The following is a 17,444-nucleotide window of genomic DNA, read 5'->3' on the forward strand; positions in this document are numbered from 1 at the left end:
ATATCCTGTTCACCATAATCTTCTTCGCAAGGGTTAATCTTCTGCTTTCAAAGTAATGTTAACGAAGATAGCCCATCTCACGTTCTACACGTCAAGCCAGAAACATTCATCAAGGTGTCAGCAGAGAGTAACAGTTCTAGGCTGTCAATATTTCATCTGCAGTAAAATTAAATCGTAGGCCATTAGACCCAGTTCATCAAGTCAAGAGTTCAGTGCCGGTGCTGAACGGCATGTCAGGAAGCTTCTAAATGAAGCGTCTGCAATCTCCTGCCCCTTTTGACCATGGCAATACCACATAGGACCCGCATACGCACGCTACATATGCACAGCACCACCCCACAGCACACCTTCTCGCTCTTAAGAACGGGCTGCATCAGCACACTGAGAAATTGTGAGAAATCACCACACTGCACTTGGGGACAGGCCGCCTCGACCCCATTGCTTACGCGACAGAGAGTCCACCACAGGACCAAAGGGCTCTCATTAGCTTTCAGTGACGGCATAATTTCCAAGAGCTCTGTCCGTGGGAACTTTGCGTAACCTGCTAGTAAAAAACACACCTGCTGACCTGCTGTCCAAGGAGCTCTGTCCCTTGCTCCCCGTTCTCATTTGCAGAGACATGCCCAAGCCATCAGAAGGTGAAAATGAAAGGATTTATGAACGTCTGTTAGCAACCTGACACGGTAGCCATGCTCTTCATTAAATGACTATGAAAATGGCATGCCACTGTGCAACCCTGTCCTTCCTGCATCCTCTGCCCTTCCAAAGCAGGACCACAACTACTTCTGGTTTTTCATAAACTCTCGGCAATCAGCAGCGTGGAACTAACAACGCTCATTTGCCAGCTTAGTGGAACTTCTGCCGTTTCAAAGACCTCTCTGTGCTTTCTAAGGTTTAATGAACTCGGCTTGATGGAAGCTCATTCCTCCAAACTATTCCGAGAGGAGCAGTTAAAAAGAAAACCTGCCCTTGGGCTGACTATCGGCAGCCACGCCTCCACCCCCTGTGTGCAGCTCACACCTGAGACAAACCTCAGGCCTGCAGCCAGCTGCCTATGCTAGAGTAGTGCTAAAGCAAAGTGTAAGGAGGGGGGTCGAGCTGAGACCCCAAGTCAAACCTTCAGCTAATGCGGTAACACAGCCATAGCCTGAAATGCTGTTGTTTCCTCCAGCACAGCCTGACAGTACCACAGTAAGGCTACGTAAATCTCACCCGCTCTTGGCCGATAATATTAATCTCCTTTAAGAGACTGAGTCACTGAGAGATGTAAGGTAGGGGTGAAGACTGAAGCAACTTGTTTGACTAGATCGAAGGAGAGGACAAAGATCCCTTTGCCTACTGCTGTAGCCTTGCCACAGGACTCCCCTTTACCCGCCTGGCCAGGAATGGCTAAAATACTTAGAACCACCTTCACAGGCAATTTTCCCAACCTGCAGCCAAGCAAAGGCTTTTGCTCTCTCCACACGTTCTTTGCCAATAAGCAAAAGCATTTCAGCTTTTATAAAAACACAGACCTGAGGGTAGAAAGTAACTCCGTACAACCTGCCCTGCATGTTTCCCATTGTTTCCTGTTTGTTCTCGTTCTCTCTTTCGTGGGCAATTTTCTCCCAGAGCGCTCTCCTTCCCAGCACATTACTATTCTGATTAATCCTCAAACTCCTGCTCACCACAGATAACTCACCGTCAGGCAGCAACCACCACTGCTGTCCTCAGAAGGATGCCTGGGTGACTGCTAAGGGCTTTGGAAAGCCCCCTTGTCAGAACATCAGAATCAACTTTTCCCTTCAACTCTACTCCAATTTCATTTTTTTTTTTCTTCCAAGGTCAAAATACTGCATAGAAGTGTCATCCAAAAATAAAATTAAATCAAACAAACAAAAAGGTAACTAGATGACTGACTTCATTATCTGTGGCTAGATTTCTCTTTTGCAGTGCATGTCTGTTTGTATTACGATATAATTTTCCCTGCTATCATATGCAATATGATAGCAATCCAACTTTTTTTTTTTTTACCACGTCAAAAAAGGAAATCTAGAGCTGCTTTCTCTGCCTGGTCTGTTAATCTGCCCCTGCCCTACTTATTGCTCATACATCTAATTTGGCATAAGGCGACACACATCCCTGGCACAGGCATTCACACTTTTACATTACTGCGGCCTGGCAGTTTATTTTTCACTTAGGTGTGTCCTTCCTCAACAGGCAAGCGAATGGAGGAAATCTACTAATTTCATTACTCATCTCATCTCATGAGTCTCAGTTTGTCATAATTTGCTGTGTCGATTTCGGACATCTCACTTCTTGTATCAGGTAGATAAATATTGTCCTTGGAAGTATTCTGCGGCTGAATCTTTTTTATTCTGAGTAATCTCTTTGAAACAGCCTCACGTTTGTTACCAAGACCTCCACGCACCTCCCAGCACTCAGAAGGGGAAGCACCAATGTAACTGGCTGGGAACTCTGTGACTTGGCACGTGGTCCTGTAATTTGCTACTACCTTCTGCTTTCTCAAGGAATACTGATTTCTGTCTATAGACTGCTAGATGCTGGGGGATAGAGTCTGCAGGGAGCTCAGGGAAGCTGCCAAAGGAAAACTTCCACAATAGCTCCCTACTTAAAATTGTCATCATATCCTGGGATTGGTGCAGACCTCTTGATACCATTTTATCCAATTAAATCTTTGAGAGAAAGATACGAGGTGAATTTCAAAGGGAACATTTTTATTTGGTGGAGTTGGCAGCATAAGGAAACTGTTTTGCAAAAAAAGTGTGCAAATGCAGTTTTAGAGAAAGTAGTGAATAAATATTTGGTTTTGCTCTTAGAAACCTTTGCTCAGTGGTACTTGCAGGCAGGATTCACCTGCGCCGGTGTCTGCCTGGGGGCTGGGAATTGTATGAAAAAACAACAGCCCATTACAATGCAAAGTAAGCAGCTGAGGGAACAAATACAGAACACTTAATGATAATGTCCTGGCACACTGTCCCTTGTGTCCTATTCAGACACCTAGATCAAAGCCTTATGCAAATGCTCAAAGGCAGGCTGCCAGGTAAAAGCAAACTTTTAAACAGCTCTGGATGTGAAAGCAGCTCCATTCCCACACTTCCATCATCCCAAAGACACTGGTGTTTTAATCTCTTTTATGTTCTTGAACAAAAATACTAAGCCCATGTTAAAAAAAAAAACACAAAAACACCCCGCCCCCCCAACTTTTCCCCCCTTTTGTGTTACAACTGCATTAATCTCATTCATATACGCTGCAACATTGATATAAATTCCAAGATAATTTTGAGGGTAATGAAAACAGATCAAAACCTTATTTATCACAATTTCTTTGTCTCTACGGCTCCACTGAAAATGCAAAGATTAATTTTCTAGTTGAAGTTTTGGGACTCAGAAGACATAGTGCTTGCTACGTATTTGGGTTACTCGGGATGCATCACCTTGGTTCTGTACACTATGTTCTGTTTCCGCTCCAACTTCCTTCCACATTCCTTCCTTCTTCTACCCCTTATCAAACCCTGTGAGTCTGAGCCCAGGAGAGCATAGGAAACTAATCCCACAGTCTCTGCTCCCCAGCACCATTCGGGTAAGCAGAATGATGGAAAATACCACTGAATCAATATTCTGGAGAGTAAAGACTATGGGTTTGGGATCTGAAAAATCAGTTCCTGTAACTATTTCTACAACCCTTTTTAGTGTACTGTTAGAGTATTCCAAAAGTACTTCTCGGGAAGCGAATACTATTCAATGTAAGTAAGGTAGTGAGACAGCAGAAGCAACGAGGTATGGGGAATTCAGACCCAATAGTTTTAAACGGGAGCCTGTACTGCTTTGGAATTTCTGTAAGGCTATCTATGTAACAAATTTACAGCTAAAAAAGTCTTAAAAATACTGAGAACGCTAATAGTACAAAATGAACTTCACGTAAGTGGAGTCAGTTCACACAGGTCTTTCTTTAAGGCAAGTCATCAATACCTTGTTTTTAATCGGATTGAAAAGGGACATAACACCTGGGTTATGCCTACTTACTGGCGACACACAGGTTTTCTGTGCGTGCAAGGAGTTCACGTGGTTTTAAGTGCAGCTTGCAGAGACTGACACAAGCATCAAACCAACGTAATTCAACCCATCCCATGGCCGCCCTGATGAGACAATATGAAAAGCTAGAGGACATGTCCAAGCCAAAAGCGGCATCTGGATTAGGTATCTGGAGAGGAAGGGAGCTCTCTGGAAATATATCAGAATCCCTCTAAAATAACATGGGGCAGAACACCATAACAATAATAGAAGAAACACCCAGCATTTCAGAAAGCAGGAAAGAAAGATGGTGGGGTAACTGTATACCGGAGAGAGTCACAAGCAATCCAGCTTTCAAACCTGCTGCACCAGGGACACCTACCCCTCCCATCACCAGTGTAAAGCAATGAATGGTGTGACTTCATTTAAACACAAGTTAAACAGAAAATCATAGTTTTCAAATGTGCCCAGCACCCCACGTATCATTGCCATTAATGGGAATAGTTGGATGGTGAGTACAACGCAAACACTGGCAAATTTTGTCCAGTGATTCAGCTGAAAAGCGAGGAGAAGAAAGCAGCAGACACTGGCTTCTGGTCCTGTTAAGTCAATGAGACCACACCGTCTTGCTCACTCTTCAGATGCAAGTAAATCTGGTAGATGCTTTATTCCTTAACAGGATGACAGAGAATGGAAACCAAAGAAATAAAGCCCCAAACAGGTGTTCCAAGTATTTGGAAGGGGAAATGGGAATTTATAAAAGACCGCCGTTTTATTACAAGTGCTCTGTTATTACCGTCATTTAAGTATGCTAGTGCAAAACGTATTTATTAAAGAAAAAGACTGTAAAGAAAAAATAAAATAATCAACCCTTCCAGACAGATCTGAGTAAGAAAATTGTTGAAGTAATTCTCAGCAGCACAAACAAAACAACTGGGAATGGGGCTGCAGCTTTAACGTACCAAAAAAAGAGTATGAAAAGTCCACATGTGAACCTGTGGGAAAAAATAAGGAACAGAAATGAAACCAAAAATTACTCCTGAAATTCTACATGTGCTTTTTTAAATTTAATGCTGGGCACCTGTGGACACCTCTGTGTATGCTTAGCTTTGTCCAAGAGAGTGGCTGCGTTGTAAAACCACCTACTACAGGTGCAGTCCTCCACTGCCGAAGTACCGGGAATTTTGCCTTCGATTTGAGCAGACATTGTAAGCTGAAGCTGGATCTCTTCATGACCCATCCCACCTTCAAGCTCTACAGGCACAAAATGACCCTCACCACAGGATGATGGCCTCGGGTGTTTACCATGAAGAGGTAGCCACGCTGCAGGACTCTGAGGATAGGAAAGAAATCCCATGGAAAAAGATGGTAATGCCATATTGATGTTTCTCCAATTCTTCACTCGTGGAACAGGTTTCTGGAAGACCAGAAGCCTGTGGCTGCTTCCCAAGCAGCGTCCGGCCCCAGCTCAGGGTCTCCTTGCTGTGTCCCAGCTGGCCCCTGCTGCAACACACATCGTCCCTCTGGGACTGGCACATATGAATGAATGGCAGGTGAAGAAAGCTGGAAAGAGGACAGAGGTGCAGTGCCTCAGGGAAACAACTCTCCAGCCAAGGCACAGAGCAGCCACCTTTCTTTGGTCTGTCCATGTGTAGGCAACCAAGGCTCCGGACCATTTACTTCCAGATTATTGCTGTTTTGTTGAATAAAAGCTCCATTTCAAATATTCTACTGTTATTCCTTATTTCTGAAAAAAGCTAAAGAACTGTTTCTGGAGGATTAGCAATATGTTATTCTCTCTGTAGAAAGAATTAAGTCTGTACACCCACAGGATGTCTGTGCAAACAACTCAAGGAAAAGACTCATCAAGGTGAAAAGCCTCAGGCTAAATTTGTAAAGGTGCTTAAGTGCCGCAACTAATTCTCCTCGATCGTTACTAGCAGGTCCCAGAAGGTAACAAAATATAGCTCAAGTTATATTTAAATGGCAGTGTAACCGGAACATCCTTTTTGCCTGGAATTCATCGCCTTGATCATAAACTGAGAGACACATTGGAAGTAAGACTTGAGATGGCAATAGTTAAAATAGTATCATCTCCTGAAGAACCTGTGAGAAATACACTCTCCGTCTCATGAACTGGGGCTTCAGGGCAAGCTGTGACAGACAATGTGGAAGTTTCAAAGCTGTTTCTAAGAGGCTTCAGCTCTTATTCACAGAAGAATACGTCTTTAAAAAAAAGATGGATTTGAAAAGGATTAATGCATCTGCAAAGTTATGCCAAGCTTTGAAAAACAGTTAATGCCTGGCTTCAACATCCCGCTTTCTGCATTTCCAAACTGTGGCATGTGTATCACGCCAGCCACCTCCAGCTAGCGCAGGGAGAGATACTGGTGCTCCTTTTAGGGATACTCGTAACCCATGCTGACGCCTGCGGCATCGGAAACCTTGCCATGGGCACCACATTAAAAAAAAAGTCTGAAAATCTTTATTTTACCACACAGCAACAGTTTGGCCTACCATCTTCCCCAAACCTGGATTTAACCTCCTCCAAAATTTGCACTGCTTGCCTGCATTTTCTGCGCTCGTGACGATTTGCTCCTATCCCAGACCAGGCAGAAAAGCCCAGCAGAGACACAGTACCAGTATCGTGAGCTAACGGCACGCTAGTCAGACCAAGCACACTCAGATAACAAATTTACCTGAGCGGTATCAGAGCTCTGGCTCACCACGTGCCGGTGCCTCCGCTCCCTTCCTCCCCACGCACTGGCCTCTGCTCTGGTCCATGCACCCTGCTATCGCCTCTCCGCTATGCAGTACTCGCTACGGTCGGTTCAGCTTTCCCATGCAGGCCAAAGCCAAGTGCATAGAATAATTAGGTTAAGGACAGCACCAGTGTGTGAGTCCAGAGTCGTCTGCCACAAAAACTCTGAACTGATATGCCAGTGTCGGGGGATGCAAGGAGTCTACGGAATTCCTGACAGTTCGAGAACAGCGCGACCTTGAGCAGCTTGTAGGATATCCTTGAGAAGTCTGGAAAGATCCGAGAAGACCAGTACGAAAACAAGATAGTGATAAGAAGAACCGTCCTGACGAACTCACCAATCATGAATTGTTAGTTACTAACTAAGCCAATCATATACTAACAGATACTCCGAAGAAGGGGATAAAAAGGTGTGTTAGAACAAGAAAGTAGCCATTTTGCATGATCTATTACTTGTCGTGTCCGTCTCTACCGCGACATGCCAGCATATGTCATAGCCTCCCTTCACGTTTGGCCATTCCCAGTATTTTCCTCCAACTTCTTTGTCCTTTACCTTCCAATTTCTTTGCTCTTAGAAAAACACGTTTTGCAGCATAGCCACAGCTGTCCACTGTGTTTTCCTTTAGTTGATCTGTATCATTACACGGGAGATTAACACTGACTTCTGAACTCTCCTTTCCTTTGTGAAGACCCACGGTAAGAACACCGCTGTCTGAACACGGACAAGTGCTCCAAAACGACACATCCTCTGCAATGCTCTGAAAGATTCAGTCAGAGCACCTGTGATCGCCAAAGGACACTGCAGTATAGAAAAATTCCTTATAGGTAAGAAGGAAATAATAGAACAGTCTGCTAAAAGAACAGAAGTAAATGCTAATGAGAAGAAGAGAGCAGCCTTTATCAGTAAGACACAACGAGAAGGTTGTGTGCAGAGAAGCAAAAGATTATCGAGTCTGTTGACAGCAAAAGAACATTTAACCAGCTAAAGAGCACAAAGAACTAGGAAACAAATGAAGAACTCAAGAAAATACTACATTGTCATTTGGGGACATTTTAGCTTTAATTTTAATTCCCTTTTATCTTTCTTTTTTGTTCCGCCCCCCACCCCTCCCCCCCCCCCCAAGCAGTGAATTCCTGTTCCTATATAAAGACTCTGGGATTAACGGACTGAAATATCTGATCTTCCCGCTAGCATGAAAGCAAAATCCAGTTTAAGGCTGGAGGGAAGAAGGGGAACTCTCTATTGATTCCTTTCCGTGAAAAAAGGGGACAGTGTTCTTTGAAAGACGGCAGACAGCATAGTATTTTAAAAACAATCCAGTATACCTATCATGGATGGAATCAGCAAACCTGTTTAGTTTTGGGTTTTTTCCACTGAAGGGGATTAATTTGCAACATCCACATCGACGACTGTTCCCTTATCGCGTTAACAGATCTTTATTTGAAATCTTAATTAGGCAGTCAGATTCCCTTTTCTGTTTTTCAGGGAGAGACAGTGTTCCACATAACACAAAAGAAAATCCACTACTGGAAGAAGGGTATTTTCTTTACCATCTAGCTGACATTTATTTCCTTGCAGGCTCCGAGCCCAAGGAAAATGTTCATCTCCAGACCATGCAATTCAATTTAAACACGTCTTCTCATTTTTTGAGACTATGCCTGAGAAACTATTTTCATGTTCATTAGAAGCATTCCAGAAGTAGCGGGAAAAATAAGGCTTTTAAGAGCTTCAGAGAACGAGATACTTTTAGCAGTTCAGAAGCTTCCCTTTCCAAAACATATAAGATTCCAAAGAATCTTATTTTCTTGACCAGCGGAGCAACTCTTCCACCTAAGCTGGTACCTTTTCCTATCACTTTGCCCATTTTGAGCTCCTTAGGAGTACCCCTTGACCTACAGGGCATGACTAAAAATACTCATCCCTAGATTTCAATGGAAAGTTTCCATCAACAGGTTATTTCTGTTCTGGAGCCTTCCTGAACTACCCAGCAGTAACCACAGAATGAAACGTGTGCTAGGCTGATGCAAATCTCGTTCTCTTTTCATCAGAATTAAGTTCCTTATCACCTTTTCTCCAGGTTTTGTCCTTCCTTTCCTGTGCCATCCCTACCGAGCTGAAAACCACTGATGACCGTTTCAGGAATGTCCTTCAAGTCAGGAGCCAGCTTATTAACCTCTGTCACAGATTTACTTAATATTTTAGTGAGATTAGATTCACTAAGGAATACGTTTGGCACTTCTAACCCTGCATCCTCCTGAAAGTTACGATTCCAAGTTGGTGCCGTCATTGAAAAGAATCATGCTGTACTTCCGCGTTGAATGGCACAGCAATCCAGCTCCGACATGAACGCGGCATACCTCTGGCTACTCAAAGCTCATGTTTTCCTGCGCAATTCTGTGCGCAAATCATACCTACTCTCTCACCACGTTCATTACTCTGTGACTCTCTACGCTCACAGCCTTTTCTATCTGTGCGCATCTCCTGAACTTTACACCTCCCTGAATAGAAATGCTTCCAAAAATGTCTGGCTTAGCGGAAGAACGTGTAATACAACTTTTTCACAGAAGATAATCGCAGAAACACTGTTTTATGACAAGCAAAAGGAGCCTGTCCCTCAGTTTATTATCAAACTGATAAATTCCAGACAAACCAGCTTTCCATTTACCACAGATCTGGGGGGAAACCACGTCACTGCAGAAGGGAAAGAGCTATTGAAGCCCCTGTGAAAGTGCAGCCTCAGGAAGGGAACAGAGGTCCCATCATTACGGGTGAGATTCTCACCTCCCTAAATCCCACAGAGTTTTGCTGAGTCAGGGTTTACCCAACAACTCTGCAAAATTCCCCAGCGACATCTATGCCAGGGATAACAGATCCCTTGAGTACCTTTGCTGAAAAGTGCCGTCACTCAGCAGGGAGCGGCAGACAGATGACTTCCTCCCACCTTGCCTTCCGTCCTTTCTTCGGGCGACTTCTCTGCCCAAGTGGCCACCTGTGCACCCACCCTAGCAAGCAAAGAGCCCTTCTCCTTCTCAAGGCAAAGGTTCTTTTTGACATGCAGTCTGGCACGCAGACCACGCTAAGAGCTTGCTCAGCATCCGTTAACCAGGTTACTGATAACACCAAAGCCCGCTTACATGCGAAAGGTTCGGTAAAATACCCTGATGCTGGCCGAGAGAAACGCTCTGAACTTTCTCTTAGACACTTACACCTTAGTAGTTAATAACACATCACATCTGTGCCATATTCCTTTTATTTCCTTTTTTTTGGTGTTGGTTTTTTTTCCCAGGTAAATCCGAATGCCGTGCTTTAAGCCCAGCCGGTAACAAAGCTCCACGAAGCCCCTCGCTCACTCCTCCCCCCCGCCCCCCGCCTCGCCTCGGGGATGAGGAGAAAATACAAAGAAACGCTCGCGGCTCGAGACAAGGGCGGGCAGGGACCACTCCCCGCTGCGGGTCACGGGCAGAAGACAGGCTCAACTTGGCGGAGAAACACGATCCGTTTCCCTTACTACCAGGCAGATCAAAACAAGCGTACTGAGGAGTAAAACCAAACCTGAGGACACCTTCCCCCCACCCCTCCCTCCTTCCCGCCTCAGCCCCACTCCCGCTTCTCTCTACCTCCTCCCGCCGGCGGCGCAGGGGAACGGCGGTTGACAGTCTGACAGGCGGCTCGCCAGCCCTTGTCTCTGCCGCTCCTTCCTCCTCCTCCTCCTCCTCGCTCTTCCCCTGCTCCAGCGTGGGGTTCTTCCCACAGGACACGGTTCTCCACCAGCTTCTGCGGCACGAGTCCTTTCCGCGGGCCGCAGTTCCTCACAAACTTCCCTGGCGGGGGTCCTTGCCGCCGACCCACCTTCAGTCCCAGGCTGCGCCGCCGCCATCTTGGGGGCATCCGTCCCCCTGCGCCGGCCGGCGGGGGCTCCTCTCTCCCCGGGCTGCGGGTGGGCATCTGCTGCCCCGCTCCTCTCCGTGGGCTGGGGGGGGACAGCCTGCCGCCTCACCACGGGCTGCGGGCGGGGGCATCAACCTCCTGCGGCGCACCTCCTCCCCTCCTTCCTCACTGACCTTGCTGCCTGCACAGGGCTTTCTCTCACATCCCGCTCTCCTCCCCCGCTGCAGGTTCCCCTTCTTCAACCTCTTCTCCCAGAGGGCTCCCGCCATGGCGGACGGGCTCGGCCTCGGCCAGCGGCGGGTCCGACTCGGAGCCGGGGAAGCTTCTGGCAGCTTCTCACAGGAGCCGGCCCTGCGGCCCCCTCCCCCGCTACCGAAAGCCCGCCAACCCCCAAACCCCTCATTTCCAAAAAAAAGGAAGTTGTGCTTCCCTTGGGTTAGGCGTATTCCCACAAAGAACAGAAGGAATTTTCTACCCACAGGAAACTACAGTCTAAAGAAAGCCGGAGGCGTGGCGGTTGGGGTGTGGGGGGGGCTGTTAAAAAAACCCAAAATTAAAAAAATATACATATAAAAAAAAAGGATTTCAGTATTCATTTCTGGTATAAGAATTAAGGGCGTGCTGGTTCGGGTTTGGTTTGGTTTGGGGGTGGGGTTTGTTTGCTTTTCAGAACTATAACTCACATAACTGAATCCTGCCCTAACTTCGGTCAAACCTTTTAAACCTCTGAGTTGTTCGGGGCTTGTTTTCATTCAAATTGCTACCTCGCACTTCAAAAGTCACTGATCTCTCTCCCATAGAGCAGATAAAAAGTGGTTTACAATTCTTTGTGTTGAAAATTGCAATATAAAGATATTTCTTAACTCCGTGGCTTCTGTTCGGTGAAAGAAATCCATTTTGATTGCAGTGTGACTAATTCTGATTCCCCTTGGGTGAAACAGAAAGGAAAATCCATGCCTCACAGTCAGATTTTATTGCTTGACTATTATAGCCAAGACACTCAACATAAGGCTATTCTTGAAGAATTTTTTTAAGGTTCCTACCAAAAGCAATAGCAACAACAAAACAAAAATAACACACTTAGAAGAGAACAAAGGGGTTTCAGTTAATTCCATTTTCTGTATTGGTTGTGCAATATCATAATTTAAAAATCCTAACCTTAAATCGTGATTTTATTAGATAACATTTTATCTGTTACAAAACCTGTAATCACCCATGCTGAGAACATCGTATCCTCAAAACGGATGTTGCCAAAGCAGATACCTTTACACCCCTGACCATCTGCACATGTAGCTGTGAACTCCAAAATCCAGATGAACTCATACGTTTTACCTGTTGTACAGTTAAAATTATTACATGCTTTCATCGGCTGTACAATGTATTTTCCATTATCTCATAGTGACTTTTAAAATTTTCTTTAAAGAACATGCTGCCATCTAATACACGCTTAGAAATTAAGCCTTCCATGAGTAGCAAGAGATTGATGTTCGCCATACACAAGACTCAGGGACTAGAATTTGTACAGATATTACACATCAGTTAGCATAAATTCCAAGAGCGCAGCCCATAAAAACATTCATGAAGAAATTTACATGTGTTGTAACAATTGTTGACACCTCTCTGGAAACACTTTTCTTTTCTTTTCTTTTCTTTTCTTTTCTTTTCTTTTCTTTTCTTTTCTTTTCTTTTCTTTTCTTTTCTTTTCTTTCTTTTCTTTTCTTTTCTCTTTTCTTTACTTGTCTTGTCTTTTTTTCTCTTTTCTTTTCTTAATGGCATGCAATACATTTCAGTGCAGATATTACATTGTTTTACCAGCTCAAGTGTGCAAAGACCAGAATTCCTGGTAAGAAGACGGGTGCTTCCCCTGCACAGCCCTTGCGTTCGGCTTGCTGCCGACAACTCTGTGACGTGGCCGAGCAAAGGCTCTTCCGACCTGGAGAGCGCTGAGTGCGGGCACGCGTACGGCAACCCAGCAGCCTGCCCCTCCCTGGGGAGCCAGCCTCATGTCCCCAGCTCACCCTCCGCTCCAGCTGGTTGCTCGCAGCAGGAGGCAGAGCTTCTCGTTGCCTTCTGCTGTGCACCAGGTCCACCCTGGAGACGTGGCCGAAGGTGAAGGGGGAGCGCTCTCCAGCAGAGCGTTGCCCGAGGGCTGGGCACCGATGGCACCTAGTCTCAGAGTCGGCCGAACTGCAGTGGGAGCGACTTGGTTGCTTTGCGCTTGTTTCCTAGACGAGACGCCGTTCGTTCAGCTGGACTTTGAGGAGATCGCCGCCGAGATCCACTTCCGCCGGGAAATCGTGGAGCAGTGCATACACGAGACCCTGCTCTTCTTCGCTGGGGCCCTGCGAGACAACAAGGAGGTGGAGTTCTCCTTCAAGGGCATTGGCATCCTTGCCGTGCGAAGAAAAGTGGTCAGCATGACCTTCTTGGATGACTGCCTGCTGGAGCTGGATGGCACGGGCAACATGCCGGCAGCTCTTCTCGGGGTGAGCTTGTCATTTCTGCGGGGCTTCTCCTCGGGGCTCTGTGGCAATGCTGTCAAGGCTCTCTCCAGCCGCTTTCTGTTGGCTGCCGTCCCCTGCCTCGCCACCCGGCCTAGACACGCTCCCGATGAGCTAGGCCAAGTCTCAGTAGCGCCTCGTCGCCTTTGAGGGAGGGGCTGATGACATGAAGGGAGAAGGTGGTGCGAGGCTTCCTGAGAGGCAGCCTTTGTGTCTCTGAGCGGCGAGAGGGCTGGCCACCTTTGTGAGCAACCAGCACGTGTCCTGGGCGTCTGCTGATATGTCCCTGTCCCCTTGCAGGACTCCAAGATGCTGCGTACCGTGGCCTTCGCGGGCAAAAACGATTTTAGCCGGCTCAGTCGAGACGAGGTCATCACGCTGCCAAGGTGAGCTGCTCGCTCCTCCCCGGCTTGGAGAGTGCAGACAAAGCGCACTCTCAATGTGCCCTGAGAGAGTGAGAGGCGGGAGGGTCTGCGGGGGCAGCAAGGAGGGCATGTGCAGCGATCACCAGCTTTCTGGCGGTGACGGTGGGGCCCCTCCAGTGCCACAGAGAGCCACGTCCTCCAGGGACTTGGCTCCAGGTGCCTGCCAGCAGCTGATGTGCGCCAGCCCCCAAGGGAGCGTGGTGCCCTTTTGCCCAGCTGGTGCCTTCCTGTTTTCCAGGCTTGCAGTTGAGACCCCCCATCAACCGTCGGCCCCTGCGATTTCTCTGAAGCCCAGGAGAGAGCCGGCGCCGTGGGGCGGGGGTGCCCGCAGAGGTAATGTCCCAGCCGAGTGCTGGCCGGGGGCTGTGGGCGCTCCTGTCGGGCCCGCAGGGTCCCAAAGACGCTGTTGTGCTGTCCTCTTGCCTCCCACTTGCAGTGAGCGTGCTGGACCCGGTGTTCCTGGCTCAGCGGAGGGTTTCTCTAGCCAGGCAGCGGGCGAAGGAAGGCGAGCAGGCGAAAGCCAAGGAAGCCGAGCGGGCGAAAGCCAAGGAAGCCGGCCAGGCCAGGTGAGCCTTGCGGAGGAGCGGTGTGGCTGGCGGCGCGGGGCCACACCGTGCCCTTGTCGTAGTGCGAGGGAGGTGTTTCCCTCGGCCGGGGGGCTGCCTGCGCCGATGCCGAAAGGCCCCGGAGGCGTTGTCCTGCCGGACACGCGGACCTCCTGCCAAACTGCCGCGTGGTGCCGGAGCCGGGCGGCAGGCTGCGAGCCTGTCCCGGAGCAAGCGGCTCAGACTGGGCTCCCACAAGCTCAGCCTGCCGTGCCTCTTCAGAGTCCTGCCAGTAATCCGGGAGAAGTCCCAGGAGGAGCTGAAGCAGCCCAGACCTCCAGCTCAGCCGCGGTTGCATCTCCCTGCGTGCGTTCCGCAGCCGTCGGGAACGGTATGCCCTAGGGATTTGCCAGCCCTGCGTCACGTCTCGGGCTCTGGGCCAGGGCAGAAGAGGCGGCAAGAGCTGCCCACCGTCCCAGCCCTCCCGCCCTGCCCAAGCCCGAGGAGACTAACGCCGCCTGTGTGGTGTGTGCCTGCCCTCCAGGGAACGGGCTCGCTCCGCACCGAGAGGGCAGAAAAACGGCTCCGGCTGCTGATGGCATCCAAGCGCCAAGAGGTGGAAGCGGACGTGTGGCGCCAATACCATGCCAGCAGAGCGGGGCGGAACACGGAGCGAGGCCAGGTATGGCATGCACTTCCCAGCCCCCAGGAAAAGGGCATTTCCCTTTCCCGCTCCCCAGGAGGGGAGCAGGGAAGGTCTCCTGGCACGGGCACGGCAGCAGTGCTGTGGCCAGCTGGCCAGGCAGGGGCCTTCTGCCTGCCCGCTGCCCTGCATGTTGCCCTGCAAGAGGAGCTGTCCCTACGGCCCCAGGCCGAAGCGTGCAGTCGGCTGTGGCACGGGCGGTCTGTTGTGTGCCCATACCTCTCCGCGAGGGCTCAGCGCCACCGCCCAGAAGACTGTGCAAGTCACGCGCCTGGGCTGAAGCCTTGGGAGCAGCCCCAGCAAGTGGTGGTGGGGCTTTAGGAGAGTGTCTTCTGCTTTTGCAGAGCGCCTGCCGCTACGTCTTTGAGGATCCCTACCGCCCTCCCCACCTCCTGAGAAAGGCCTATGCCGAGAAGCTGAAGGAGGGGCTGCAGGAGAAGGAGAGACGCCAAAGCGCCGCAAGACGGGGAGCGTCAGAGGGGCCGGCAGAGCTGTACCTCCCGGAGAGAGCGTGGGCAGCGTAAGTGTGTGCCAGCTCCTGCAGAGGCCGGGGAAAGACTCGGGCGGCTCCCACCACTGAGGCGTCCGGGCTGAAGACGGAAGGCTGGCTCAGCTGGCTGGGCTCTGCCTTCCCAAAGCAGGCAGCCTGTGCTCGCCCTCCCCGTGCGGTGACTCCCGGGCACCCGGCCCTCAGCTGCGATGCCCGCTCGGTCCCGGCTCTCGGCCCTGCCGGCTTCAGCCCCGGCCGATCTGCGCTCTCCTCGCCGCAGATGGGTTGGGGCACGAGGGCCCACGAGACGCCACACAGAGCCGCGGGCTGGCCTCGGCAGCACCTCCCAGAACCGCTGGCCTGAGCCAGGCTTTGGGGCGTTGCGGGCCCTTCTGCCCGGCCACAGAGCTGAGGCCCTTTCTTCTGTGTCCTTTAGCAAGGGGGAGAAGACGAGGCTGTTGGAGCGCCGTGGGAAGGCCCAGGGACTGCCAGCCACGCCACGAAGCTGAGAGCGGCCCCGCAGAGTCCAGCGGCAGGGGCCTTGGCCCTCACGGCGGCCACCCGTGTCAGCGGGAGAGCCGTCAGCGGCGGGTGGCAGGGCCTCGGCAAAGGGGAACGTGCCAAATAAAAGGCTGTTGGTGCCTGTGCCCAGCCGGAGTGACCATGCTGCTCTCCGCGCTGCCTTTCTCTGCGTCCAAGGGGATGGGAGGGGCCCTGCAGCCCCCCGGTCGGAGGGGTTTTTGGGCAGGGGGGCGGGTGGGACTGGTCCTGCCAGCTAGTGGCGACAGGCCATGCGACTGGAAGAGCGGTGTCCTTGCCAGGGCGCGGGGCACGGGGGCTGCAGAGCACGGCTTCCGTGCATCCCAACACCACTTTGTAAGGGATAAGCAGAGCGCCAGGTCCACGCTGGCCAAAGAAAACCCCATCGGCTGTGCAGCTTGCTGGAGTACCACGACAGTCGTGGTATTGCACTGATGTACTCTGAAGCTATTTTTTCAGGGCATCAGCTTTACTCTCGGGTGATTTCACTGTCAAGGCTGCCTTTGTCTCCAAAGGCCGTAATCAAAATACTCTTTTGCTCAATACGGATGGACTGTCTCCAGCTACGTTGTTCGTTATACATTCAAAACTTCTATTTCTATGCAGATGAATCTCGGTTTTACTTTGCGTATATGTCTGTGTCGCAGATGTAAACCTGGACCGAATTGCATTGTTTCCCAGACGTCAGACTAAGGATGAACCTGTCCAAAGTTAAAGTTTAGACAAGACGGAATTTTTGCTTGCTGGAGTCTCTCTTCAGTGTGGAAGTGCTGATTCTTAACACACTTCCCCCCCTCCGCCTCTGCCCCCGCCCCCTTGAAACGTTTGGAAAGGAAGCTTATTTTGCAAATACAAAGTGATTCTCTGATTATCTGCATGTATTCTGCACTCACACCCGTGATGGAGGCCTTTCTTTACTAGAGAGGGGGGTCAAACACTGGAACAGCCTTCCTAGAGAGGTGGTCGATGCTTCCTGCCTGTCACTGTTGAAGAGGCATTTGGGCAATGCCCCTCATAACATGCTTTAACCTGGTCAGCCCTGAAGTGGTCAGGCAGTTGGACTAGGTGATTGTTCTAGGTCCCATTCCAACTGGAATAGTTCCGCTCTGTTCTGTTCTACTCTATTCTACTCTGTTCTGTTCTGTTCTGCTCTAGTCCGTTGCAACGTGTACGTTGTGGAGCTCTCTCCAAGCACAGTACCTTCAGTGAACAACAGGGAAATTGAGAAATTTAAGTATATTCTTTTGTTTCTGAGTTAAAAAAACAACATAGGAAACACGTTTTAAGATCACTTACATCTCGGTTTCAATTCCACCGTCTTTATCCTTACTGGCTGCTTTTAGGATGAAGAGTTAAGGCATCACTTTGTATTGCAGGCAAAATATTAATCCCACCCCTGCTTTTGTGAAATTTGTAGTATCAAATGCTTTAGTGTTTCGAAACGGCTTCTATTTTTTTCGTCTAACAAATGAAACCTATAGGGAATCCTAATAGAGGTTATTGGTTCTCTATTGGCTGATTGACTGACTGGGCAATATGACCTGTTTCCTCATGGCTTCCTCACAAGAGAAGGCCT

At 49.4% G+C, this 17,444-nt stretch overlaps 1 long non-coding RNA gene across 1 annotated transcript; it reads left to right on the plus strand.

Annotated features, from left to right (window-relative positions):
• Positions 1-14,114: 14,114 nt before the first annotated feature.
• Positions 14,115-14,749, plus strand: LOC126036589 (uncharacterized). Its single transcript, XR_007505186.1, has 3 exons — positions 14,115-14,156; positions 14,418-14,526; positions 14,680-14,749. It is a non-coding gene; the product is annotated as an uncharacterized LOC126036589 (long non-coding RNA).
• The last annotated feature ends 2,695 nt before the right edge of the window (positions 14,750-17,444 follow it).

The sequence above is a fragment of the Accipiter gentilis genome, chromosome Z (genome assembly GCF_929443795.1).
Source record: "Accipiter gentilis chromosome Z, bAccGen1.1, whole genome shotgun sequence".
NCBI lineage: Eukaryota > Metazoa > Chordata > Aves > Accipitriformes > Accipitridae > Astur > Astur gentilis.